Source organism: Phallusia mammillata, chromosome 3 (genome assembly GCF_965637545.1).
Source record: "Phallusia mammillata chromosome 3, kaPhaMamm4.hap1.1, whole genome shotgun sequence".
NCBI lineage: Eukaryota > Metazoa > Chordata > Ascidiacea > Phlebobranchia > Ascidiidae > Phallusia > Phallusia mammillata.
This window is the reverse complement of record NC_137254.1, coordinates 14,418,061-14,444,968: the sequence shown is the minus strand read 5'-3', so window position 1 is coordinate 14,444,968 and position 26,908 is coordinate 14,418,061. Positions and strand designations below refer to the sequence as shown.

Genomic DNA, 26,908 nt, shown 5'->3' with positions numbered 1-26,908 from the left:
ATATTGCACATGACTCTGATCGGAGAGGATTACTATAAACCCCGAAAAGAAAGACCCAAAGTTTACCCTTCGTTTTTTGCCAATCCAATAAAACCTGTTACGTCAGCACAGTGACAAAATTACTTAGCTTAAGACCAAAACTACAAGTGTGGGATGAAATACCACAGGACGACAAGTTTTACTTTTGTTTTTTGCTCCTATTTTTTTCTCAGATTTTTTTACCTTTTAGTATCATACCAATTAGCCAAATGATTTAGTCAAATACAAAAAAAACATGCCATAGGTTGATAGCTTCGGGCTTTTTGTATCAAAGGTCAACTTAAGGTGTCTTCACTTGTTACTGAAGTGATAGAAGGTAACTCATCCGTCATCTCAACTCTATCCGATGGAGTGGAAGAGAAACTGTCCTTTACAACATGTTCATTGTGACTGATGACTATTACTATAAGTTTGTCTGTGGTAGAATAAGGTAAAACTCACCAAGTGACTAGACACTGCAGGTTTTGCGTTATAAAGTTACGTTTGAAGATAATACAGGGTTTTTGTGAGCCTAACTACCCAACGGCGAGTCATATGTTGCAGAGAACATTGTGTTAACAATTCAAATAATTACAGTAATTCTTTGCGTGTTTTTTAATACAAATTACCTTTCAACATGTCAATTACATTGCAAACGGAACATGGATATAAAGAATAATTAATCATGTCCATTTGTTAGGATGAACCACCTAAGTTATACAAAAAATTGCTGCTTCTCGCGGTTTGAAAATCGTTTGACTTGAGCTTTGTGTAAATTGAGACCATACATAAAAAAAATAATTCGAAAAGAACTAGTCTTGTCAGCTCGACCACGGACTCATTAACCTTTTTCCTGCCGTGGTTCCTTAAATAGAACGTACTTTTGAAAATTGCGTAACATCTTTATGCTATGACAAACATATTGTTAAGGATTTCTATTGTTGCTTTGTAATTTCCAACGTTGTGTTTCAATTAGCACCTTATTTCGAGCCTTGTATGCCTTCAGCGCAGTGCAGCATTCCTTACATTTCAAGTATGGTCCGCAAGCACACTATTCCTAATCTGGCGTGTTTTCCGTGGAATGTAAATGGATAATCGTTGCCTATATAATGCTGCGCATGTTGAGTTAAATCATTCTATTTTATTTCCGTTTACTTGGTGTCATGAATACAACACTTATGTTGAAAAAATACATTGGATTGCAAAAGAAATTCTATAGTCGGCAGGAGAAAGGTTAAGGAACGTCCTCGATCAATTGTTTGACTACAAACGCGTTTGAGCTTCCTCTGCAAACACGACTTAAAATAAGCAAAACTGAACAAACGTACTCACACACTCGCCAGTGATTGCAGCACTGTATACACTTTAGTTGTAGTATTTATGTTCCTCTCGGATTGCTTGACGTATGTACTAAAAGATTCTGTTTGTTTAAATATATTTTCAGAAACAATTCTACTGCAAACAAATATTCAATTCAAACAAGCTATAAGGATGGGAAAACGAACGACTCTTATTAAGTACAGATACGGTGTCAGCGGGAAGCAGACAGCCTACCTCCGTGCTGAAGCTTCACCAATTCCTTCTGTGTTGTTGGTGACCGACAGCAACGGAAGGAACCTGGTTTATCCACTGGTGGTATCTTCCAGCAGTGATGCTTTTACTTTAAATGCAATTTCTAATCCAGGAGGTTGTATCAACCACGGGTCAATCGAATTGAAGTTGGGGCGGAAGTTTGATCACATTGACATCGTGATTCTGGCTCTCGGGACCAATGACATAAATTCAGGCACTTCCATCGCCTCTATTAAAGCCCGCTTCCGCAACTTGGTTCAAATCTGCTTAGACGTGTACACAAGGGCCCAGGTAGATTTGAGTCACATGCACAACAAAACATTTTTATGTATCTATTCAAAACAATAATAAAACTTTGTAGGTCGTTTTAGCTGGAATTCTCCAGCAGAACACTACAAACGGTTGCCGTGTACCTGGGACCAACAGGGTGCTACGTGATCTCGCCAGCGAGTACGGCGTGAGCTTTCTTGATTTTAACATCGGCAACAGAAGGGAGCTTTGGAGCGACCGCTTTCACCTCTCCGACGTTGGATTCGGTTATTACATGACCAGTCTCGAAGCTCATGTTAATGCTCTTGGAGTGTAGTAGGTAAACATCTTAAGAATAAAGCTGTTTCATTACTCTATATAAGCATACGACTTGTTGATCATTTTTTATATCTCCGGGTGTAAATTACTTCCTTTTCAATGTATTGTAGAGACAAGACCCTCTATCGGAGTTTAGGTTGAAAGTCCAACTGCCAGAGGAGCAAAAGGTCAAGAAAGGAGCAAGCCGGGGAGTGCTGCGGAGCCACCAAGCAAGGCTGAGGGTCGAGCAAGGGGCAAGGCAGTGAGTGCTGCGAAGCCACCAAGCAAGGCTGAGGGTCGAGCAAGGGGCAAGGTAGTGAGTGCTGCGAAGTCACCAAGCGAGGCTAAGGGTCGAGCAAGGGGCAAGGATGCAGTAGGTGCTGCGGAGCCACCAAGCAAATCTGAGGGTCGAGCAAGGGGCAAGGCAGTAAATGCTACAAAGCCACCAAGCAAGGCTAAGGGTCGATCAAGGGGCAATAATGCAGTGGTTGCGGAACCTTCTAGCAAGCCTTAAGATCGAAAGAGCAGTTTTATTAAATCAATGCTTCTACGCCGGACCATACGTCGCTGCCGACTTATTGATCATAATGGTAAGAAGTTGCGATTTTTTTCCGCGCTTGCGTCTTTCCTCGCTCCGCGTGAAAAATGGCGGATCACCGTTTCCTAAGTCTAAGAAAATGGTTGAGTCGATATGTCAATATCTGCAATTACACGAAAAAACAGTTTTGATAAAACTCATGACGTAAAATTTCTTAGCAACAATAAATCTTGGAAGGGGGGGAGTTTTCTCAAACGACTTAAAAAGCTTCAAAACTTTTGCAAGTCGCACCAAACAGAAATAAAAGATAGTTTAGGTCGCAGTTCGATTGTCGATGCTGAACTTACTCCAGAACAAACATGGACTCGCACATTACCTTCACTGGTTCGTTGTTTAGACTCGTTTCCGAATACTTAATTTTTGCCCCGCAAAGCTATTAAATCCTTTCTTACAGCTCGAAAAAAGAAAGTGAACAACGTTAACATTCTAACTATTAAGCGCAAATGGTTAATGGAAACCTCTTTCCGACGAGCTATACAACAATACTATAATGAAATAAATGGATTGGTTAACGCAACACCTATTTCTGACAGTCCGTTGTCTCCCTGTGAATCGTCATCAGATACCGTTGAACTTTATTGCGTTTGTAATACTCCCTACGATGGAGGTCTAATGGTCGAGTGTGAAACATGTGGTCAATGGTTTCATCCCGGGTGTGTGTTTGATAGGTTATGCGCAGCTATAACATTTTCAGCTAAAGATTGGAATGGGTTACATTTGATTTGTCCGGGTACAAATCTTAAATCAAGTAATTTTTTTTACACTCCCGGGGACAAATCCCGATCAGGTTTTTTATGTATTTACGTCCATAAATCGACAAGCAAAACATGTCCACTCAAGAACGGTCTGTCTCCTAACGCAAACGTCCAACAACTAAGCGATGATAACTCAAGTGTTGTCAATGGTTTGACTGATAACTACGATTCTGACAGTACTGTGGTAGAAAACAATTAGCATAGTAGTAATAGTTTAGTTGTAGACCCGGACAATCTAACAGTGATAACCGCGTGTTCTTTGATAATGATTCCAACCCACCTGACGATGTAGAAATAACTGCTTTAAAAACTCGGGTAACGAAGTTTTAAATGAAGTAGCTGGGATTGGCGCTGATACTCAACTGTTTAAACACTGCGACGAAGTTGATGTAAATGCTTCGTTTGTTCTTTCATTGGAAGAATGGCGTTGTATGGTAAAGAACAGAAAGCCCAATCATTTTTCAAATGACGTGTATGTTGGCATTACAGTTAGACATCTTAGAAAAATATACAGTGCCTGTGTTCCAAACATTGGTAATAACTATCTTTTTAGCGTTGACAGGGTCATGGACATTGTTGATTGTGATAATTGTTTCAAAGAGGGTTGGGTAAACTTTTCTTGTGGTCATAAACGATGTGAATTATGCCAGTGTGGAGTGTGGAGTGAAGTATGTTGTTACATTTTGGTCGTATGTCGATAAAGTTGAGGGTAGAGTAAAAATTTCTGGTAAACGTAATCACCGTCCTGGCAGCAAACGGAGTAGGCGCGTTAGTTGGAAAACAGCATGTAAATTTTGTAAAGTAAGATTAATTCTGCTACAAATCTAAAACAATGATTTAGTGGTCTTTTGACAGCACGATTGCTTCATGTAAAAACAATGCATTTCGTTTGATTTTTTTACTGCCCTTATATTGCGCATGCAATCACCATATTAAAATCGTTTATATGCATTTAAACCTACATTTAACATGTAACCCGGAACTACTTAATTGCTTCCTGTGACACGAGGCCGTAGATCAGTGGTGTCAACAAAAATTTTAGTATTTTGTCAGATTTTTATCTAATTACAATGAATTTCGTTTCTCACTTTTTAAAGTGAAAGCTAATATTTAACTAGGCATTTACAGAAATTTAATTTACAAACATAAATTAATACGTTATGAATAGAAACGATAGTATATTAAACCGTTCCTCAAACCTCACAGCCACATGCGGCCGTAAACTTATGTTCTTTAAGACGATGTACGGGCGGTTGTGATGCAAATACAATTCCTTCGGCAAAATTTTGATTTTCAAACTGCTCTAAACAGATTTTGTGTTACTGAAAAAAGAGTGTTACTAGCCTATCAGCCATATGCGCCAGACTTTTTGTAGGCCAATTGTGTGCAAACAATGCGAAAAAACATGCACCAAAAGCGTCACAATATATATTACGCATAAGAGTTTCGGGCTGTCACTTCTGAGTTTCAGTTCATTGTCGGACCGATACAGTTCACAATCAGATCTTACCGTTAAAGAAGGGAGTATGGTTTCTTATACGCTGTGCTGCTTATAACTGCGGTTGACATTGTATGCCGTTATAACCGGGCTTGGTTTGGCAGATTATTATTGATTGAAAATTGTAGTTTAATTTTGGATTTTGTTGAATGATGGAATTAAACGTTTCCACTCTCGCGGACATCGAAGAAAGAACGAAGGGTGCAACCAAATTTTCTTCTCAAAAAATTGCTTGGCAGACGATAGATGCAACTGGATTATGCTTTACCATTTACTTGACTATTGCAATATTTTCTTATGGTTGTTCACACAACAAGTATACAAGTGGAGACAGAAATGTATGGGTTATGTATATGTTGACTAGTGCAGCGTCCATCCTAGTCGTCATATACACCGTGCTTGACTTATGTTTTATAAATGTTGGTTACTTTCTAGGATCAACGAAAACATGTCAAACTTTAACAAAAGTCATGGCCATGGTGCTAGGTTTTAATGTATGTACAGTTTACACATTTCTGTGGTACAAACAACGATGCTTCTACAAAAGTTCGCTTTTAAATCACCTTTACAAATGTTGGATTAAAGTACTAAGTTGGTCGAGCATTGTCTTTCTGAATTCGGGCATATTTACTGCTTGCATTGGATACTCCATTACTCAACGATTTCAGTCATTTGGGTATGGGTGTAAACGTGTTGATGGAAATGCTGTGTGGCCTTTAATAGGGGGAAGTGCAATTGATTTTGGTGGCCAGTGCTTACTACTCTTTCTTTTTCTCTATCCATTTAAATGCGCCCAGCAAGGAGTAAATGGCATTGCCGGGTTACAAATGATTAAACGAACAGCTTTTATGTCCCTCCTTTGCATTTCAACTGATATTGTAGCAATACTTAGTAACTTGTATGTGGAGTTAGAGCTATTTGCAGCAGCAATTGCTTGCAACCTATTAGCTCTTGTTTTAACGTTCGAAACTTGGAAGGATATATTGAAATATCCCTTTTCACCTTTCACAAGGCTTGAAACAGTTGATATCGAACATTGATTTATTTTTCACTTAACTGTTATTGGACCATTCTTGAAACTGTTTGCTCGCATATTTCATCCACCCTAGTTTTGTATAATAGTTTCTGTTGCTTCGTTTCCTCTTGAAACTTTCCTTTGTTGCGCATTTTCGGTTTCTACTTCTTGCTAGCAATAACGTGATTGCACAAACATGCGGGCATTGTAAATGTTAGGTGTTCCACAGTCGTATTGCTGTATGACTTCGCTAAAGGGAATGATCGCATTAACTTCACTGAAAACCTGATTCGTACGTTTCTTAATGAATGCGGGTTGAAGATTTGTTGTATTAAAATCTGCTTAAAGCGGCCGACTGCGTTTGGATTGGAATCCAAGAAGGCCGCTGAAAGTAAAAAATCATGTTTGCTGAAAGCATCGTTTTAAACGGCGCCATTACGAAAAATCCTAAGTAAGCATTCACATGTACGCTCGAAAAATATGCTAGACCTACTCACATCAGACAATTTTGCAGACTGGTGGCACAACGAGCAAAGATAGTGATGAAATAGCAGCTAAACATCGGAGATTTATTTCCCCAAATCCTATGGGAAGCACTGAAATGCAACCTTTGCGGTTGCATTATAAAGTATGCAAGCAAAAAGACAGGCTAAAGCACAACAGAGCTGGAAACATTACCCCGACCCCATGATAAGCGTATAACTAGCGAAATCGCGGTAACACAAGAAAAATATGATGAGATTATTAAAAGGTATAGCAAAAGCGCAATAGTAGGAAATAAAGCTCGGTGGGTGGAATATAGAGGTAAAAATATTGCATACTTGCTATACCTCGAAAAACGCAGTGGAAAAGAAAGCAATTAAGCGACTAAACCTGACTTCGAAGATAGAAACAGACCAAACCACAATTTTACGCACCCTTCAAGAGTATTTTAAAACGATGTACAGCGCGAACAAAAACTACTCTGCACTATTGGTAAAATATACTCGAAATTTGAGAGGACTGTCTCAACTGCCAACAGAATCAGTCAGTAAATTAGAAAGTAGGAATATATATTTCGCCTAATAATGGCATCATCAGTTCCTGAAAAACGCAATAGATCAACACCAAAATATCAAGAATGTAAAACAAACACAATGTTCTAAGCAACTCAACAACGCGAGTGTCGCCAAACACAAAATCGTTAAAAACCTTGCAAACCCAGCAACGCCTGGAAAGCCTAAAGGTAACACCTGTGAAAAGCTGGCAAGACCCTAGTTTTTTTTTAACTTTCTGGTGTTTTTTTTTGTCTTTTTCAGCCTGTTACCTGGTTTTTATGCTGTATTCTGAATTGTTTTATGTCTTGTTTTATCTAAGGCCTATGTTTTAATCTTTAAAAAAATATACCACTACATTAATAATATAGCTTGTCCAACACTACACGAGAAAAAAAGCGGAAAATTGACCACCGAGCAATGCCTAGAAGCCCTCACAACAATGAAAAATAACAAATCACGGGGATTAGACTAATTACCAGCGGAATTTTACAAACATTTACTGGTTGTAGCGCCGTGATGAACATAATGTTTTGTCTTAACGAATATCAGCTAGTAGATGAGTCTTATTTATTTCACACAACTATCATAAGGACGCTGTTACAGTGAGAAATGACTTGCATGTGCTTTCTTTCCCTGTTACTAGTTCGTGTCAGTAATCTGACTTCAGTGACTATGACGTAACAAAGCGTCTACCATGATTGGTAAGAAATCTCCAAACGTAACGTGTAATGTCATTAGTGTCGCAATCTTGTACTGACCACGTTTTACAGTTTCTTTCTGTGCTGTAAGCAGCAGTTTAGTTGTCGCAGTTCATAGTTGATTAAGTAATTGAAATGCTGAAACGTCTTAGTTCGTCAAAGTGCCTGTAATTCAGTCCTGCACTCCTAACTGGTTGGTACGTAAATGGAATGTGCAAATTGTATAAGTTAAATGTCGTAATACTATTTGTGTATGACTTAAGAAGTATTGACTTTCTTAACGTGACATATTCCTAAGTGTAAGTTTACCGGCCATATCGAATGTGCGTATTATTGCCGATTTGTGACACGTTTCTGTTCGTTTACCCGATTCGTCAACAAGTGCCCGATTCAAAGCGCTTGTGTTATGAAAAAATCCCCGTTTCTTATCGGGCGGTGTTATAATTTTAGAACATTTGTTATAACACAGCCCGATTTTATAGGCAAGGGTAGTGAAGCAATAAATTTATTTTTTATTGAAAAATATTATAGTTTCTTTGGAAATAATCGCAGGTGAAATGGGTTTTACATGAAATTGGCAGTTAAATGTGAACTGTTGTGGCAAAAGCAAACGCATTTTAAGCAGTGAAATAGCAGTACCAGATTCTCCTCGATTGTAAACTGTAAAATACAAAATAGGCCAAGGTTGTTGTATCTTATAGGCATCCATGTTCTGATAACAAATGGAGTAATGAAAAGTGACAATTCAGGGTGGGGGAAGCATTTCTAGTGCTTCATGAAGCAAACTAGGGCCTAGCACACAATCAAATGAAGGACTTGGGACATTGGATTTAAAAAGCAATGATACATGGTAAGTTGTTGTCAATTGTCATGATATGCTTGTCATTCTCAACTGTTTCTATTATTTTAGCAGATGGTAATTTGTTATTTTTTTAGGCATGTTTAAAAATATGGTAGCTCATCTCTAGTGTGATCCTGGTTTTGTAAAACATTGGCTTTCATTTCTACTGGCCTAACTCAAGCAATTTTGTGTAAACTCCTACTTGTCAAATTAAATGTTGCATACACTTTTTCTTTTATTTTTTGTTGCAGAGCATGGATAAGGTTTTTTTTTTTCATAACAAAGTGTGTTGTAAATATTTGCATTTTATTCCGGCTAATATACTTGTTACATCTCTGAATGTATGCTATTCATTTTTATAGATATCTGACAACTGAAGATACCTACTTAAATATTGGTTACTCATACAGAATGAGTAAGAAAGTAGTCCAAAAGATTATTGTTGAGACTTGTGCTGCAATATGGGACGTTTTTCACAATAAATACTTAACATTACCTGACCAGACAGCTTGGACTAAAATAGCAGATGGTTTTAAAACAATTTGGCATTTTCCTCATTGTGTTGGCTCAATTGATGGTAAGTTAACATTTAGAAACTATTAACAATGATATTTTTACACGAAATTATGTCACAGGGGTAAAACATTGTGCTATTCAATCACCTGTAAAATGTGAATCACAGTTATTTTAATTACAAGAAAAGTTTCAGCATTGTGCTACTAGCAGTGGTAGAGGCCCATTACAATTTCATTATGGTAGCTGTTGGTAGTCATGGTCGTGAGGGTGATGCTGGTGTTTTTCGGAAAATGGTCAACTTAATTTGCCAGAGCCGAAGGCACTACCTGCCTACCTGGTACAACTTCTCCAAAAGTTCCTTATGTGTCTGTTGTAGAAGCTGCATTTGGATTGCATGTAAATCTTATGGAGGTGCAAACCAAACAAGACAAAAGAAATTATATGATTACAGGTGCCTAATTATTTATGTTATACTTACCCCAATTACCCAAATATAATTGTAAAGTATTTTACAAAAAAAAAACTTTTTAACATTTTCTCCTCCCAACCCAAGGGCCCAAGTACCTGTCAACATATCCCAACCTAAAGTTTATATGCATCCTACTTTTAGACATTCAAGAGCACGTGGGCGTGTGGAAAATGCATTCGATATGTTGGTTAGGCACTTTCATGTTCTCCGGGCTCCTACCAGAATGGCACCACACAATGCTGATCATGTAGTTAAAGCAATTTGTGTCCTACATAATTGACTGCGAATGGAACAAGAACAGACGAACAAAATTTTAAATGAAGAGATATTGTTGGGACAAACACCCTACTACCTTTTTCTGGCATTCGTAGAAGCACTGCTGATGCACAGTTGTTCGTGATGCTTTAGCAAACTACTTCACGAAGGAAGTTTGCATTGGCAAAATTAACATGTGTTTCGCTACCAATAAACATTTAGCAAGAATGCACCTTTTATTTTACAAAACCTGAACTGCTTTTATTTTTACAAAACTTGAAAAAAAGGTGCAATACACTAGGGAACCATACATGTAGGACAAATAATTTTGCTTCTTTTGTCTTTTTTTACACTTGAACACAATCTACACCTTCCGTAAGTTTCAACTGCCTGTAGAAGATGTTGCCCAACATTTTGAAATCGAATTTCAGGTGGGACACAAATTTTCTTCCCATGAGCAGATTTTTTATGGAGATAATAACATGGGTGAATAACTTTTCTTTTTCTTGAGCTAAAGTTGGCAATCAAATACAGGGCAACCTGTTTATTGAACTGCAAATGGGAAGATTTTGGCTTAATGTTATGCCCATCATAATAAACCTGGTGGAGGGTGACACTAAAACGCTGAATGGGCGGAATGGAGGGCGGGACGTCGCGGAAGATGGCGGGACGTCGTGAAAACCGCTAAATATCGGGTTAAATTGCTGACGGTTGGAGCTATTAAGGTTGGGATAAGGTTTTATAATAGTAAATCATTAAAAAAAATTCCGCCGAACACTACATTCCGCGCCCGAAACGTCCCGCCATCTCCCGCGACGTCCCGCCATAGCATTTTTGCCTAATGTCAGGAAATAGTTGAATAAGTTTTAGGCAGGGACATTTTTTGATTCATATACTATTATAAAACCTCAACCTAACCCTAACAGCACTAACCGTCAGCAATTTACCCGATATTGAGCGGTTTCCGCGACGTCCCGCCCATCCCGCCCATTCAGCGTTTTAGTGTCACCCCTGGTGGAGTATGTAAGAGTTGGCTAAACTTGCTTCCAAAATAAAGTAAAACAGTCTATGCCAGTACTTCTTTGATTTTCTTGACACAGAATAATATTCTTTAAGCTGATCAAATCGATCAACTCCTCTCATATATGCTGTGTAATCTTTAATGGCTTTTGGGCAGGATAACTTTGTTCTTGATCCATCTTTCTGTGTCCTTCGATTTGTCTTTCCATTGTATTGCAGTAGTAAGCAGGTTTACTATTCGATTGTCTTTCCATTGTATTGCACAAACATTTTCTATAGTTGAAGACTTTGATTCGCCACGAACAAGATTGCTTTTTTTGTTTGCCCGAACAGTGCCAACTGAAAACATATTTGCCTCATGCAAAAACATTAACAATTCAAATGAAGTGAAAAAATTATCAAAAACAAGAAGTATTGGATGATTCTCATATTGCTCAGTACATATAGTTTTACTGAGTAATTTCACCACTTTACTACCAAATGAATCACTTGGTTTACCAGATTCAGATGATCTGCCAGTATAAATTTCGAACTGAGATGCATAACCGGTTAATGGGTCAGCTCTTACCCAAGCTTTATATCCTCTCTTTATTGGTTTTAGTGGCATATACTGTTTTATTGCATTTCTCCCCTTGAACAAAATCATAGACTCATCAATAGACTGAAAAGATGAATGCCTATTTTCAAACTGTGCAACGTTATCAAAATGATTAATAAGTGGTCGAACTTTATGAAGTTTATCATAGCCTGAATTTCCTCTCTGGATTGCAGTTGTAATGTCATTGCAGTGAAGAGCCTCAGTGATTTTTTTAAAACGTTTACATGTCATTACTTGGTGAATGGACTCAACACGTAATATTGGATCTCATGACCAAAAGCAATCAACTGAAGGCAATTTGTGGATTCCCATCAAAATGCATGTCCCCACAAATGCTTTCATCTCATCAACTGAAACTGGGGACCAGTATTTAATTCCCTTCTGAACTGCATATTTGTTAGTTTCTTTGATCAAAAAGTTCCACAGCGTATCATTGAAAAATCTCTCAAAAAATGTCCTGAAAGTGTGTCAGACCCAAAGTCATGGGTGGCACTAGTAGAAACTGATGTAGAACCAAAATCTGGGAGTTCATCAAAGAAAGAACAAGGTCTTGAAGACCAACCATTGTCGTCAACAGTGTTTCTGTCTTTTATATCTGAGGTTTGTACATTTTCTCCATCCTCCTCTCAACTAAACAAACTAAGATCAACATCTGTTCTTTCTGTTTGATCATGTGACCTTTTTCTTGTTACTCTAGCTAGCAACTTCCGCTTTTTTATCTTGACTAGTGTACTTTTGTTTGCACTATGTCTTGTTTCAATGCTGTTACTGGGGCATATCACTTCAACGGTGACCTCCTCCTGTTTGTCTGGTGTGGCACAGAACATTGACTCAGCTAAAACTTCTTCTTCCTCCTCTACTAGATCACCCTCTGCTTCAGAATCACTACAATTTTCTGTTAGTGCAAACAATTTATCTAAAGCTTCATCAGCAGTAAATAATTTTTGCCGTGACATCACTACAGCATGCAGTTTGTACTAAGATGACTCTGTAAAATTCATGGTCGATCGCACTAAAATCGACTGGTCGATCGCACTAAAATCTCTACTACTAATCAAAAGCTTATTAATAATTTAAAAACAAGTAAAAAAATATAAAACAGCACTTCTGACACAAAGCACAAATGTGCAATGAGACAATAATTATGTAAATTTAATTTCTTTGTTGCGTAACAATTGTTATTTTGACACATTATGTCGTAACAACTACAATGTTTGTCGTTACAACTTGGGTGTTAACGAAGCAGTTGCAATTGTTTGGGGAGATTTAAAAGTTCCCTCTGACTAATTTGATGAAAAATGTGTACATATGAGACGTTTTATTGTTGTAAGAACTAAAACTCATGACTATAAACATGTGGTAATTGCCAATCAAATGTCATGAAATATGCGTTATTGCTTTACGTTAGTGGGAGCCTAAATTACTACCAGTCGATCGCCTGCAATTAAGAAAATTTTTGTCGATCCTGACGTCTAACAGGTTGGCCACCCCTGCTCTATATCTTCTTCTTGTTCTCTTCTGTATTTTCTATTTTCCCTCTAGTTCTAGTTTTTTTGCATAACTTGTGGTCGTGATTAGGTTCCAAATACAATTTTCTTTACCAACATTAAATGTTTGGTTTTGTATGTGTTTTTACCTTGAGAGACACTTTCATCCATGCGTCTCTCGCTGGAAAGTTTTGCTGGACAGTTCGGGACACTAAAAAGCGTGGGTACCGCTCCCAACTTAAGCCTTTTAAACTTGTCTGCTCTTTTTTTCAAATTGATTTGACTCAAAACGGGTCTAAATTAAACCAGGTTAATGTTTAATGCTCAACTGCCAAAAAAATATGCTACTCTAACCTTGCACAAGCGACTGTTTTTGTTGGGCGCCCACTTATTCAGACGATAATTTTGCAACCAACGTCGTCGGAGCTGCGCATTTATGGGAAATCTAAACATCCGAATCCCACATTTGCTTCTGTTTTTTTCAACAGTTTGGATCTGAGCATCCTCCCATTACGCAATTTCAGCAGTAAAATACTTAATTTTAAAACCTTAAAAATACACTTTTATAGTGATACAAAATCAGCAGCGTAAGCCTTTTCGGCTACCTTACCACATGGAAAACAATTAAGCATATTTTTAAAAAAAATTAGGCCGTTGAATTTATTTCTAGTCTTTACAGTTATTTAAATTTAACAAAAATATGCGTTTCTGCCTATACCTGCTGTACTAACACAAAATGGCGTCCATGGGGTTCTTTCGCGTAACAATGGGTTGGACAACTTGTGTTTTCTAGACCTAAAACGTGCCGAGACGGATAAATTCTTTGAAATGCAAAAAATACACCTCACAATATCAAATTGGGCCTACGGCTTTTCTTTACACATAACATGTCAATCACTTCAATTTTACGATGTACATTAGGAAGTGTGAGCCATTCTGTCGCCTTCGCCAACTGTGTTCCGCAAGTGAGTTTTTGGTCGACGAAGAATTGAAAAGAGACCGTTCAGTCAAAGCTGTACTGACGGGTAGCTTCGATAATATCTGGTTTTGTAATAAATGAAGCTTAGCGATTATAAATACTTTTAAACGTAAACAAATACCCAAAAGAACACGTAGATTTTGAAAAAAATCCGGATTTGCGTTTTTTATTGTTCTTTGGTCTTTTTAGTTTTGCAATTTGTTCCACTTTTTGTATCACATTTCCATCTTAGCCAAGACGATAGGAAATATTTCCACGTCGTCAGAATATAAACTCAACAAGTTCCTGCACCCGGCGTTTGAAGAACCTTAAAATTGAAACAATTATGTTACTGAAAATGAATAATTTTTTTAAAATGAATAAAAAAAATAAAAAAATAGGCAATCATATGGCTAATGGCTACAGCCTTTTTTATTCGACTTCCAAACCTACTTTTAAGTTGTTCACAAACATGATGATAATAAGGTTGATAAATTGATTCACAGTAGTAGGCCTCCATGAAGACTTCTGGAAAGGATAACAGTAGCAAGGTACTTATGCGGAACTTGAACTGCACTGTTTTGTCTTCAATAACAAGCTCGCCGCTGTTGTCTCATCTCATTAAAGCGTGCAGAATAGGCGAAAGCAAGCGACAATTGCCTCGGCGAGTGGCGTCCCCACCTTGGGTTTTTAAAGCACGGTGGCGGCCGCCATGTTTTGGTTTGTTCAGGGGTGGCTCGTGCTAGGGTGCAGCGGAGCTGCAGCACCCCCTAGATATTTTTACTTAATACACCTACCATAATATTACAAATAACTTTCATTATTTTTATTTTTTATTCCTTAGCAATATATAACAAGCATAATTTCCGCCCTAATCACCTTTTTTGTCATTAAAAAAAATTTTTGGGGAAACACTAATGTATATCTATGCTGGAACTGCAGCTCCAGTTTTCTGACGTTTCATGACGTTTTGCGGTTCTGCGCATGCGCACTTTGAAAAGCTACATGCTGGGCGAAATAGGAGCCAGGGTGCTGCGGCTCGCGCAGCTCCACCATTCACGTAGCGTGTGACCTTGGCACCCGGAAGTAGTTGTCTGTTCCGCGTTTATTGTGTGCCAAAGCAAATCACGTGTACCATCAGGTTCGACAATGAGTACAGTACGACAGTTATTCTTTTTTAATCATTTTTACAGTTTTTGATTGAAAGGTTAATCATGGCTTTTCAAGATTCTAGTTCGGTGACTGTAAGTGAGCTTCAGCAACTTAAGATTTCGCAGTTATCAAGTGCTGAAAAGGTAAGTATAAAGAAAAAAGAGCGTCCAACGCCTGATATTCAACTTTGTCAGCCAGGAATGAGCCACAACAAGAAATATATACGCTGTTTTAATTCTAAATGGTATCAAAAGAAAAAATGGTTTTGTGGTTGTGAAGTTAAAAATGCACTGTTCTGTTTTCCATGTTTGCTGTTTGGAGGTGATGAAAAATGACGGACAAAAGATGGTTTTACAAATGTAGCCAAAATAGGTGAGAAAGCAGAAAAACATGAGATGTCAAAGAAGCATGTGGACAATGATGTTTCACGGGAACTATAAATGTTAAGGAAAAACTTAGTGAGGCGTATATAGACTTTCAATTATTGAACACAACAAAAAAGTGAAAAAAGAAATCGTGAAATTTTGTCCAAAATAATAGACTGCATTTTGTTCTGTGGAAACTTTGAAACTACCTTACGTGGACATGATGAAAAAGATGAGTATGATATAATGGACATGTACTGTTTGTCTAAACAGTAGCTGCTAAATTGCTTCACAGGAAGTGTTTCTTAAGAATGCACTACACTGCCTTAGTAGTGTTTTTTGTTTGCACTGCTTAGGTAGTGTAGACACTTTACACTGTTTAAGTAGTGTAGTGTTGACACTATTGCCCCTCGAATATTTCTGCCATTGCAGCTTCTAATAGGTCTTCTTCACAATTGCACTGGGCTTGACATCCCTTGTGGTGACAGGTTCTGCTATCCCAGTCATGGTCCGGTGTAAGTGGTAGGTACAGTGCTTCTACTCCATCTGGCCCATTGATGAAGGGATATCGTTGCGTTGCTTCCTCATCTGTATTCCCCACTGATTTTCTCTTTGGTGATTTGTGGCTTGGGCCTGCTATTTCTTCCTCTGCTCTTCTTCGTGGCTATTGTTCTCCCACTCGCAAGGGGCTTCGTTCTTCTCATTGTCTTCTTGGTCGCTTTCTTCATCTGAACTGGCGTCGTTCCATATTTCCATCCAATTTGTAATATAATCTATGTGTTCTGTTACAAGCATACTGCATTCTATTCCCCGTCCCTCTGTGCTTTTTTTATGGATCTCGGTTGCTTGATCAATAACCAGTTCATCTGTAAGGCTAGATTCGATCCTCATTTTCTTTAATATCGTAGGAGGTTCACACTTCTCGTCCCACTCCGCTTGCACGAAACGGCGCTTCATGGGCCTTTCATCCTCTGTCTTGGCTATCCTCTCCAAGGGATGAGTCATGTTGGTCGTTATAAAGGCGCAGGTCGCTTCGTCCTATTAACCAAAAATTACATCTGCAAAAATCGCTATACAGATGCCTAAAATAAAAATTATCGTCATTTTTCCACTCTCTCCCCATTGCCCGCAATGCATTTTTGGGGCTTCCTTTTCAGCCGCCATTACGCTTCAATTTGCTTCAACCGTGACGGCCAGTAGCGCAATCCAGGGTTTATAGAGATCAGTGGTTGCAACCCAGTTTGATTAAGTCAGTGTTTCTCAACTTTTTTTCCCTGTACCGCCCCTTTTAGGTCTACATAATTTATAAACGCAAGCACGTCACAACGCAACGAAAACAGCCCGCGATAACGAATGATTGCGTCTCTAATCTTTGAGCAGGTACCTGTAGCACGCTGAAAGCATCACGTCAGATGCCTGTGAACTTCGAGGATCTGTATGTTAAACACTTAGAATGAACAAAAGAGGCCAGCGAAAATTGTAAAATAGTCACAGCATTCATAAATTGGTTTCTTTCAACAATTAGCAAGAACCTGTTGGCTGATGCTGAAAAATGGCCTGGAATTGTAATGCAACACATCATCAGATCAAATAATGGATTTTGGTCACCATTTTTAATTGTGTCCCGCAGCAGTCAGCCGTCCTGTAAAAAAGTAGATATATGATGGTACAAAATATATACTTACTTGAATGCCTTTTAAAATTTGTGACGGATTTTTATTAAAGTAACTGCTCAGAAGTTCCAAAATTGAAACGCATGTTGGCATTTTGTTTCGGAGAACTTTGTATTCCTACTTTATTTTGTGAATGCTGGCAACAATTAATGGATTTGTCTTGCCTTCAAAGCTCTGTAAAAATGTGTAAGGTTATTTATAACATACAAGTATTGTAAGTTTAACAAATAAATATTACTTGAATGTGCAAGGCTTCGATTTGACATTCTCGCTGGAATTTTCTTGGTATCCTAAGTCAAAGCCAGGTCTAATAGAACTGCAACTCGCGGTACCTCCTCTTCGGCTTCGGAAGCTACATCTGCGCAGGAGGAAACCCCGGCTAGATGACGACACAGAAGAGGTAGTCTGTTGTACTAACTTTTGCAGTAGTAGGATTTTTAAAAAACTGTTTAAAGGTCAAACGGAGATGGAACGAATGAAAAGCGAAAAAGATGGTGCGTTTTGTTCGGTTAATGGATTTGATGCGTAATTGCTTCGACGATCATAAAAAAAAGTTATTGCAATTATTAGAAAAACATTGAAGACTTTTGTAAAGCTTTTTTGTTAGTTTCTTTATTTTCAACTGTTAGTTTATTTCAATAAACACGTTATTGCAACCTAAATATTGTACGAGCAAAATAAATAAACAAAAATTTGAAAAAGTTAGAATAATTTAAGGAGCTTGACGATAAAGTGCACCTTCGCTAGATGGTGCAGCGTTGTTAGCCAACAATTCCTCAGATGCGAGTATGTTTTCCTCTAGAACTGGGCTTGGCTTACTTCCTATGAATGGTTTGCAGCGCCAAGGCAAAAGTGGATAGGCTGGGTCACCAAAAAGCATCAATGGCACATCAACACCTTCTGTTTAGGGTGGTGCCTAAGTAACATACTATATTTGACTTCTGCTATAAAGCAATCTGTTTTATAAAAACTAATTTGGGAAACCTGTAGTGAATAATTTTTTCAATACAACTGCATCATGACAACCTCCTGACATCTTAATGCTGACATCACGAAAGCTAGCAAAATCACCACACCAAACTTTTATTGGAATGTTTTTTAACATAAACTGCAGGAATGATTTTATCATATAATGATCTAACCACAAATCTTAACACTCTATGCACAAGGGAATCCCACCCTTTTCGGTTTGTGTAATCCTTTTCACCCAACTCTTGGTGGTGTTACAGCAATATGACTGCCATCAATGCAACCAACTGCCCAAATTCTTTAATGCTTTGAGAAAAGTCAGCAAATGTAAAACCAAAAAATACTTTGGGAAAATGATGTTGTTAATTTCAACTGGCTCCATACATAATGTGCGCTTCACAATATTTGTGAACAAGAGCACAATGCTTGTACAACCATACACACGGCCACTTGAGGTTGAACCTACCAGTGTTTTTACATGCCCTAGCACCGTCTTTCCGAACTTAGCCCGCAAGGCGATTTTAATAGGGACGCCATGGTCTTTCTATAATCCCATTAAAATCTGCTGATGCGACTTAAATTGTAAAGTTAGTCACATCCTACAAGCAATGCTTGTATATTACATCACAAGTGATCAAAGAAAGCAATTGTTTGGGAACAATTAACACTTGTAGTCTTGTTTGTGTCGTAACAAACTGGCTTTGGGTCAATCCTGGGCGTTACAATCCCATAAAACAAGGTAATGTGCTAATATCAATTCTAGATCGCGACAAGTGTTAGTTCTACATCGCGACAGGAAAACTTTCGTAAGAAGTAGATTAATTTTTAAATGTTACAAAGTTATCAATGCGATTTGACAAACCAAAAAAATGTGGTCGCGGGCCGGATTAAATGACGTAAGTAGTTTGGTGACCCCTGCCATAGAGGAACATTTGTTTCAAACCCAACCCCCGCGACGGTCTCAAAAATTTAACCTAAACAAGTGAGGTGTGTGTTTGTTCACAATGGTATTAATTTTTGCATGAGAAAAAAAAAAAAAACTAAGTATACAAATGGGCACAGTAGTACAGAGCAAAATTGCAGAAGTACAGTGTTTTAAAAATAATCAGTTGAAACGAAGGTATGAAGGAAAAAATTAAACAAAGAAGTCTACATATAAAAAAAACACAGTCGTAGTCAGTAATCACACTGTTTTCGGTGGGTCAGCAAGTTGCACCACAACAGCAGGCTGCTGCGAAAGTTGATTGATGCCCTCAATAAAACCATCAGTCATCTTAATCATTATTCTATCACGACTTTTTCTGTCTTTTTCGCGCAGTTATATGAAAGCATCTGCTCACATCTTAAAATTATCATCGAATTTTCATACGCAACTTTGAAAGGGCATTATAAAGTGGCAAAGACTTTTTCAATCTTTTGTTGCTGCAAGGGTTTCACTTTCTAATGGCTGTTGCCCACTGCTTTTGCTGGGTTAAGGCCGGTTTACACAGTGATCCTCTGCGCGCGTGCGATCTGCGCGTCTGACGCGAAGGGTGTTTACACGACGAGAACACAAAAATTAATGAAGCAAGACGACCTGATTGTTCTCTTTTGTAAACAACTGCAGCCACTACAAACAGGGTACAAAATGTACAAAAGTAATAATTTAGTAGTGTGGCAAAATCGCCGTCGTAAAGTCATTGCATGCTGCTACTTGCTTTCCAAAAGAAAACAAAGACAATTTTGGGTTCACCCTATATTGCAACGCAGAAGTCAAAAAGGTTTGTTATGTTGTGAAATGTAAATCATACATTTAGGTTTTTGTAAGCGGTTTTTATTTCAAGGTGAATTTCACACTCTGGTGCAGGAAATGAGAGCGGAGCGTCCACAAGATTTTACGACAAAAAAGTGTTTAATTATAGATTGTCACGGGCTCGACGCATTGTGGAAAACGCGTTTGGCATTATGGCATCCAGATTTCGAGTTTTTCGCAGGCCGATAGCGGTCAATCCATCGCGCGTCGATGATATTGTCAAAGCATGCACCATCTTGCATAATTTTCTGCGTGATGAGATTGATTCGTCTTGTCTAAGTCAAGAAGTGTCTGCCCATCCGGACACCACATGTGCAATGCAACCGCTTCACCGAACAGGGCGACACAAACAGTTCATCTTCATCATTGTGAATTAATAAATAAAATAAATATATATCAGTCATGTTTGCAACACAATATTTCAACAATTCATGGTGACAGCATTTTGCAGCAAGTATGTGCTGATTCATTTATAAGTAACTTACCTATACATAAAACTGCAATTACAACTTGTTTGAATAAATATAAAAAGTATTTGACTAAAGTACACTCTTAATATATTTGACCATATAATATTCATACCTGGAGGAGGCTCTTTTAACACTTCAAGTAGTTTTTCAGCAACATCATCATGTCTTCTCTTGTTTGGTGAAGAAACATGTGTAGACATAAACAGTAGATATGTGTTGGTATGTGATGGAACATTTCACACTGATGAGGTATATACAGATATACAAAAACACATTTTGCAAAACTTTTTAATCATTGTCTGCTGTATGAACTGGGGTGATGTCAAATCTGTCTTCAGGCCCTCACCTGTGTTCTCACTACTGGGACTGCCAGTATTGTCTTCTAATATGACAAAGTCTGACCCAACTTCTATCTCATTATTTTCAGCCTGGCTGAAGTTGATGATGTTCTAAAATGTACAGAAATTTTATGTCAAATATTTTAAACATGTTTAGAAATACTACCTTCTTGGCTGACGACGGAGAAATAAACTCCAAAATATTAAACATTGGCCAAACTGCTGTATGTGATGCTGCCGCACCACTTTTAAAACTTTCTTCCAACTTCCTTTTCTTTCTCACATATTTGTCTCTAATCGATTTCCATCTAGACATACATTGCTGTACTCTGTCAGAGTCTAGAAAATAAATTTTATCTGTGTGATGACCATTGAGGAGTTAATTTAACTCTGGCTTTATTAAAGTAAAAATACAGCAATGTATCTGCAACACAAACAATAAATGACTCAGGAAATGTAGAAAACAAATAAGCCCATACGCAAGAAAACTAGACATCCTACCGCTAACTAAACAAAACACTAATGACCGGAAGGAAGTAACGGGGCGTAACGGAAAGGAAAAACGGAACAAGGTAAACCGGAACACAACATAGAAATAACATTCACCACAATCTGTATTTTTCCAAATGTTTGTGGCTCAGAGAACCTACAAATGAGTTTTATCATACCCTGAATATTAAAAGCCTTCGCAATCTCCTCTCAACTTTTCTCCCGTTTTTTTTTCGATCACGATATGAATGAAGTGTAATATTATGTAGATTTGGGTATTTTTCAACTTCCAAAATACACTGTTCATTTTGAATTAAATCCATATTACCTGTGTATGAAAAGATGATCAGAGGCTACAGTGAAGACACTTGTCACAAACCAGTCGACAGTACGCAACGTTGGCAGCCATCAGGCGCACAAGGCGACAGACACGATTTTTTCGCTCATCACGCGTAGGAAATTTACGACGCGAGAAGCTTTTCAGGCGTTGGTCGCGCGCTGAGCAGTGGTAGTGCAGCCGGCCTTAAACCATCCTTTACATCCTAAACTACAGTTTGATGCAATAAACAAAACACAGGTACAAACAACTATTTTGTTGTTCTGCATGAAGGAGCAAACCATCAATTAGCAGACCAGTTCGGTGCCCTGCTCTTAGTTACTTGGTAATTTTGTTTCTTAAAAATACGACCGTAGTCTTTCCGTTCCTTCTCCATCTGCCAATCCACAACCAAAGGTTTGGTTGGTTTTTCGGTTTTTCGTGGCTAAATCGATTTTCAAAGGTTTTTCGTGGCTAAATCGATTACCTTTAAACACAATTCCCTTTATGTTACCTGACAGTCTAACTCTAAAGTATGTCTATATCCATGAAAGACAGGAAGTGCAAATTTGACACTTTGAAGTGTTTCCAAATCCTTGTTTTCCTAAAAAAATAAAGTGCAACATTTAACAGCCTGTAGGGAGACGTACCAAACTGACACTGACATTTGATCGTATTTCAACGAAACTGTGTGTGATGAGGAATTGGTTTCAAAATTAAGCGGAAATCGACATCAACTCCGGAACAAAATAAACTAACCAAAATCAGTTCAGAACTACGGTCGATTCTAGCATTACCTATAATACCAAGAGCAAGTAATCCCAACTTGTGATGGAAAAATAATGGATCTACCTTTCCGTTTCTTTTGGCGGTTGCAAAAAACACGTTTGTTCGCCATCATCCGTTTTCAGTAAACGTATGTTCAGCGAGGCAGGAACAGTACATAAAGACAGAAGAAACAAACTTCTGCAACGATATGCAGAAAAGCTATTGTTTGTACACACAGTAACGCCAAACAGACAGGGTAGGTTCATTTTAGCTGGTCAGATACCGGTGATAATAATACGTTGAGGTAGTTTGTTTAGTGAAGTTATAACATGACTTTATTTTTATGGTATTTGTACCTGTAATAACATGTGAAGGTTTAGATATATATACCAATTTACAAAGAAGTAATGCAAAAAAAAAACAAGCTATCCAGATTAACGGGTTTGTATTATAAAGATATGATAGTTATAATGGCCTAAATATATCTTGAAGCAGCAGGCAGTGCCTCTTCATTTGCACACAGGTAAAATGGTTGCGATAGAGTTATTTATAACTTTATGTCAATAGCAGATACAGTCTAAAGTTTTATTATAAAGATTTTTTAGCGTCAGTTCTTCATGTTCTAAGAAGGTAAACTGTGGATACTTTGCTACTTAGAATGTTAAATGTGTCTCCTGTAATCATGAAAATCACTTCGTTTTGGACACAAACAGTCAAGGTGTTTTAGAAGTAGTAGTGCTTATCTGTCGCGTATAATGTAAACTGTAGTTCTATGTTTTTATCACAGAATTTTGTAATGTTAATTGTGTTTGCTATAATCATACAGATCACATCATATTGGACACAAACCAGCAAGGTTTTCCAGCAGCGGTAGTGCTTCACAGTTTCATGGAAGGTAAACTGTGGATATTGAGCTGCTATATATCTTTAAAAGTATTTCAGAATTTCAAAATTATTATACGGATCACTTCGCATAGTCTAATTTAATGAGGTAAACTGGTTATATTGTTGTTCCTGTCACATAAATTCATCAGAATTTTTTTGTAAATTGTCACACAAGCAGATGGGCTAAATAGGATGTACGCAATTTAGGGTCCAAAACTCTGGGAGGAAAGTCAGACGATGTCCATTTTGTAGTGACATGTTTACCAATGCAACACGTCGTAGAAAGAAGCATCCAGGTATTTTAGAGAAGACTTTTCTACGATAGTTTTGCAAAAAGACAGAAGTTAGCAAATTATAAGACTTTTACGGGGAGTCAGTGTGTATATGTAAGGTGGTTGTTTTGGGGTTAAAAAGTCATATTCTTAACAAACACAAAGATATACCCAAGGATTCTAAAACGTTTGCTAATGTTATGCAACAAAGTGTTTTTGGACCTTATGAAATCATGCTATTATGACGGTATGCTGAAAGATGATTGAAATTGTATGTTATTACATACATTACAATAGTTCACCACAAAACCGATTAATTTGTGTTTTTATCACAGAAAAGTCACCAGTGTCATTTAAGGAATTCATCAAGTTCTTCACTGGATTTGCCGGAAAACCTTCACTTGGGCTTCCACATGATGTTACCGTTGAGTTTAAACATGGGTGCATGACATCACAGAATGGTACCAAATGCAACTGTTTGCCTACTGTGAGCACATGTTCATTGACAATAACGATTCCTGTGCATATTAATACCTTTGAAAAAATGTCCAACTCAATGATAGAAGTAATTGCCTGTGGAGATGGTTTTGTTAATTATATGGATAGTTTTGTATAGTTTATTGTTTTTCTTTGTAATGTTTTCTTTCTTCTGTCTAATGCTGGTTTGTTAATGCATTTGGTTGAGAAAAAGTGCTTCAAATTTACACAGATGTAAGGTAATGATCCAAGCTTGATCCTCTTTAAAGTTCGACACCAAATGACCCAGCGGTTCACCTACAGGACCCCCAAAACATTTGTATTTAAATGGCTATTCTGACTAAAGTATATGATCTAGGAGTTTCATGCTTTGTTGGTTTGTGCAATGTAAGGTATTCTAAAGAATTTTGTAACTTTGAATTGGATTCACCCATTTTTTACCCCTTAAACTCTCAAAAAATTGATTTAGCTTTTCCAGTGTTAGGTAATCAATACAAGCCCTTGTGTGCTGAAATGTAAACAGATTGGGAGTATTCTTTATGGGTTTTTTTACTACTTTTGTATATATGTGACAATACAATGTCAACAGGACAAAACCTTTTAATGTTTGAGTTGATGCTTTCTACTGATTTGTCCTTTTAAAAAAGGAATCTAAAAATAAAGAATTGTTTACCATGACTAAATCGCTTTTTAAACACAGGTGTGGGGACCCATTCGTTTTTGCTTGCAAAAACAATCTAATGGTGTATATAGTAAAGTGATAAGAAGGGGTACCAACATATAAAATTGAAATGTATAGGAAAGTCACCTTTCTGGTTACAAGAAATATTACAGGGTGGCCTAAAATTGCAACTGGGTTCAGTTTGTTTTGATGTAAGGCACCATTTTTGTCATCAATGTGGTGACATTTATGCATGATATTCATCAAAATTGTGCTGTAAAATTTAACTGCAGATTTTGGGAATTTTGAAGATTAAAGGGCAGTCATACGTAATATCCGTCCAAAATTTATATACCCTTGAGTGCTTCTTTTATTTGTAAGTCACTCGCCCTGGATTCAACATCTGGAATATGTATTACCACGACCAACTTTCTTTGGCATAGTGGTATAGCCCCACCTGCTCTTTTCACGCACAGATTTTTTAAATACACCTGGTAAATAGGTTTAGTGAATAGCTTTTTATTTTGTGTATTTTTACCTAATTTTTATTTTATTTTTTATTTTTATCTTTACCTATTTTTACCTCCTACTATAATATTACATACAACTTTTATTTTTTTATTCGTTGGCAATATATGATAAGCATAATTTGCCCCTTGATCACCTTTTTAAAAAAATATGAAACTAATAAGTGATCTATGCTGAATAAGTAAGCTGCAGTTCCAGTTTCGTGACGTTTTGTCGCTGTGCGCACTTGGAAAAGCTACATGCCGGGCGAAATAGGCGACAGGGTGCTGCGGCTGGCGCAGCTCCATTAATCACGTAGCGTGTGAGCCGGCAATCCAACATGTATTCGTCTGTTCCGGGTTTTATTGTGTGCCAAAGCAAAACCCGTGTACTATGTTCTTAAGTTCGGCAGTGAGTATAGTTAAATAACTATTTTGCCATCTATCAATTTATTTGTTTGAAGGTTAGTCGTGACTTTTTAAGATGACTGTTAGTGGGCTTCAGTTTTTGCAGTTATCACGATTAACCTTTATGATAAATACATTATTATAAACATTGATAATAAATAACTGAATTAAAAAGTTTTAAGACAGAATGGGATAAAACATCTGCTATTCCAAATATGTCATGCAGGAATAGGCAACAACAAGAAATACTCAGTTTTAGTTCTGAATGCTACCAAAGAAAAATAGCTCTGTGACTGTGAAGTTAAATGCCTCACTGAAATTCAGGCAATATCAAATGCAGAACCAACAGGAATTTTGAAATAACTGAGTGATTACCATTTAAAGTTTTGGCTTCTTAACACACCATGTGGACAGTATTTGCAACCAAATGCAATCATGTGTATTGATATACTGGACATGTACTGTTTCTCTAAACAGTAGCTGCAAAATTGCTTCACAGGAAGTGTTTCTTAAGAATGAACATTCTACAGAGGAGATAGTAGTGGCCACCAAGCATATCCTATTGTTGACAAAGAAAAGCTAGTTACTGAAATAAAGATGTTTCTGTAGATCTGATGTTCATGATTACTTTGAAAATAATCTCGATGATGTTTTGACAAGTTAAATTACTAAGATGAAAAATCCTTTTTGCAATTTCCATGAGTCCTTAAGGCAAAACGGTTCTTTTCAACACTGAAAAGGATGCAAGCTTTTCTAAGGACACCAAATAACTTGTATTTGCAGTGCTAGCACTAAATTGAAACAAACAGTTTCTTAGCTATCAATTATTTTGCCCAAACTATAACTTTCTGATTCATTTTGGTTGTAAAAAGGAAGCACAAGGTTTCATCATATGGGTCAAATTTACGTGAGATTGTTGTAAATTTAAAAGCTTGGAGGAGTATTGCACTTTAAAAAAGGAAATTATAAGCAAACTGAAAGACAATTGTTAGTCTGTACACAAAAATTTAAAGAAAATATGTTTAAATAACCAAGTTCCGGCACAAATGTAATGTGGTTGTAAAATTTGTCAGTTATGATACCAATAAAAATTTGTGGCTAGTTTTTTGTGTGGCAATAATCTGTGAAGTGTCAAAAAGATGCGTTGAAACAATGACTGTGACTATAAGTTACTCAAATGAAACATGACCATATTAATGACTGAATAGCAGGTGTGTTACTTAGTGGTCATTGTTATAACCAGTTATTCTTAAATGTTGTCTAACTGAAATACTTTTCGACCAATTATTACTATTTTGTTCAATATATTGTTGTGAGTGTTTTGCCGTATTAACATTCGCTTTATTTTGAATCTGTGTCACGTGTGTTTTTGTGCCACATTATTACCGCATGTTGTTGAGTTTGGCCCGTTGCCATGCAAGTAAACAAAACTCCCCAGTGATACACTGTCTGCTGTTTACACTCG

At 37.4% G+C, this 26,908-nt stretch overlaps 1 long non-coding RNA gene across 1 annotated transcript; it reads left to right on the top strand.

Moving 5' to 3' along the window:
• The first annotated feature begins 19,721 nt into the window (after positions 1 to 19,721).
• On the top strand, positions 19,722 to 21,188 carry LOC145219036 (uncharacterized). The gene is made up of 2 exons (XR_013857814.1): positions 19,722 to 19,821; positions 19,885 to 21,188. It is a non-coding gene; the product is annotated as an uncharacterized LOC145219036 (long non-coding RNA).
• Positions 21,189 to 26,908: the final 5,720 nt, after the last annotated feature.